General features: G+C 40.5%; 1 pseudogene; it reads left to right on the forward strand.

The window, feature by feature from the left end:
* The first annotated feature begins 728 nt into the window (after window positions 1–728).
* Window positions 729–2,852, forward strand: LOC116210973 (annotated as a pseudogene).
* The last annotated feature ends 272 nt before the right edge of the window (window positions 2,853–3,124 follow it).

The raw sequence follows: 3,124 nt of genomic DNA on the forward strand, positions 1-3,124 counted from the left end.
CCATTTTTCGCCGGTCTAGGGATAACTGGAACATTTCTCGAGCCCGACCAGGATCATTGCTTATTCAGATCCGCTGAAGATTATCCATTAATTTTATATAATGGTCGCAAAGTTTTGGACAAGCTTACATATAACATATATATATATATGCTGAATATTTTGCAAGGAATATTGGCACATGGAAATATCCTGTTTAAGGGGTTGGCGCAATTTAAAAATCTATGTTGCGCTGACTCGCTTTCGGCGATTCCCTTTCTTTCTTTAGGCGAAGCCATCAATAAGACATTTCCAAATTCCGCTTAACATTTGTTGTCAGAGAATACTTGTATCAGTTTATATGCATCTCGACTAATTCATACGTACTCAAATAATTCATTAGATAGATCATCTCGCACCGGGCCTAGGAATTTCACAAGATTAAGATACTACCTCACCCTACGTAATACCACACGCGCAACCATCACATCGAACCACCTGACCTTGGTGAACAAAGTCACTTAGTTTTTATTGCGCATACTCACATTTTTCTTGGGGCTCAAGGACTTGTCAAAGACTTTCGTGGGAACCTCAATGTACGGCTGCTTATTGCTCTCCCATGTGTGTTTCCTCGCAGCTCACTATGAAAAGTCCACGTGTAAAAAGATGAACGGCCACCGGAACCTCTCCATATAAACAGCGCATGTTGTCCAACATCAAAAAATAAGATACATATCATGTCTTTCACAATCATGGAGGAGGAAGTGGTTATAGTCGGGGCCAGCATTGGCGGCTTGGTGACCGCAGTGGCCCTGAAGCAGGTCGGAGTTAGGGCGGTCGTGTTGGAGAGGGCAGCGGAGTTGAGGGCCACCGGGGCGGCCCTTACACTCTTCCCCAACGCTTGACTTGCCCTCGATGCCCTTGGAGTTGCCGATAAGCTTACCGCTCTCTACGCTCCCATAGAAAGGGAAACTCTTTCCAAGTAATTATTATGCAATTTTCTGTTAGAAAGTAAAATAACAGTTGTAGTTGAAGTAGTATCACCACTTGTTCTTTTAAATAAAGTCTCGGATTCGAATATTGTGAATGGAGAAAATTAAATCAACGCATGGAGAGTTTTACCCCCTATGGGCCTACGATCGGTTCAATTGGATTAGTCAAAACTAAGCGAATTTTTTGAATACCAAAATACCCATCGGAAAAAGAAAAAAGAAGAAGAAGAAGGGAAGATAACAATTTCTGCCTTACTGGTCTTCGTTCTCTTATGTTTCAGTGGATTTGTTACCGATGTCAAGACTAAATCAACTCAGCAAGTGCTCTACGCTTCCAGCAAAAGGTACCATTCCAAAGTCGTTGCTTTTCATCAATTTGGTCCGGTCGATCGAACTTGTCGAATTTAACAAAGCATGTTTGCATGTATTTTTGTTGCAAATTCATTTACATGATCGTTTGATGCAGGGGGGGACCAAGACCGGTACATCGAAAGACCCTCTTACAAGCATTGGCCGACGAACTGCCCCCAAATACGATCCGTTTCTCTTCAAAGCTCAACTTCATTAAATCCCAAGTCGAGGATGACCATCAGATTTCAATTCTTGGACTTGAAGATGAACCACAATCAAGGCTAAGGTTTCTAATTTTTTTATTTTTCATTAATTCCCGTGTCAGTAGTTTTTTATTTTTATTTTTATTTTTTAGTAACGATGGGCATCCAAACTTCTAATAAGTTTTTCATTTCTATTTGTTGGACTAATTTAGGTGGTGATAGGATGCGATGGGGTTCACTCGGTGATTGCTAGGAGGTTGAAACTCAGTCTGCCGGTCCATTCGGGCCGGTCAGCGGTTCGTGGGATTTCTGTTTATCCGGAAGGCCATGGGCTGGGCCATATTGTTCAGCAATATGTCGACGTGTCTAAAAGGGCCGGTTTTGTCCCCCTCAATGACAGAGAAGTCTTTTGGTTCTTAGCTTGCAAAACACCGCCTAAAGGTAATTAAGATCTTTCAATACTTTTACCCGAAAAAAAAAATCCAACTAATACCCGGTTTATTAAGATTTACGTGAACAGTAAAATTTTAATGTCACTAAGTCAGGTCCCAGGTGGGCCTCGATATATGAAAAGTTGCGGCTCAATTGATACAAGACTGTTTTGGTTAATAACATACATTTATGTTATCCATTTAGGCGAAACTATTGAAAGCGACCTGGAATCAATACAAAGAGAAGTAACGGAGAAATGGGCGAAGGACTTCCCTGTGTCCTACCTTGACGTCGTTTAGCACTCGGATCTCTCAACATTATTGTGGGCGCTGCTCGTGTTCCGACATCCATGGGATATTGTTCCCGGAAACCTTAACGCAGAGAACGTCACAGTACTTGGTGATGCTATGCATCCGACTACCCCTGATCTTGGGCAAGGCGGCTGCATGGCACTTGAAGATGCTGTTGTTTTAGGCCGACACATAGGGAACTCAGTTGGCCCTGATGGCAAGCTCAGGCCGAAAGAAGTTGGTCACGCCCTTGAGAAGTACGTCAGAGAGAGGAAGTGGCGGACTGCATGGATCATCGCGGCCTCGCTCCTATCAGGGTGTGTCCAACAAGATGGGTCAGGATGGTGGATGAAATTCCTTAGGGACGTCTTCTATAAAACTATCCTAACCAAATTTATCAGTATTGCAGACTATGATTGCGGGAGGTTGCCGAATAAGATGGGAACATCTAATTTTAATTGATGGATATGTTTAAATAAAATATTTTAGGCTACTATGATCAATCAATTTTAGTACCACATGTCGAATTTATTTCCTAAATGTATTAATTCAATTTGTATGTGCACTATTATTTTATTGAAAAAAGTTCCTTGACTTAATTAGCGAGGAAAATGTTCATTTTACGTTTCTTTTGGGGATAAAGGAGTGATTTCAAATGAAACAATACTCATAGAGGAAAATGGATATATATTATCTTCTAAAAAGTTAATTAATCCTAAAAATGATTGATCACTTAGAAAAGCACCACCTTTGCACTTTTTTTTTCAATATAGCGATATTTGGAAAATAGCACAAAAAAATACGATATCTGTATTTTTTCTTAAATATAACACGACCTTTAGAGAGTAGTATAGAAAAACATGATCTTTGCATTTTTTTA

The sequence above is a fragment of the Punica granatum genome, chromosome 6 (assembly GCF_007655135.1).
Source record: "Punica granatum isolate Tunisia-2019 chromosome 6, ASM765513v2, whole genome shotgun sequence".
Taxonomy (NCBI): Eukaryota; Viridiplantae; Streptophyta; class Magnoliopsida; order Myrtales; family Lythraceae; genus Punica; species Punica granatum.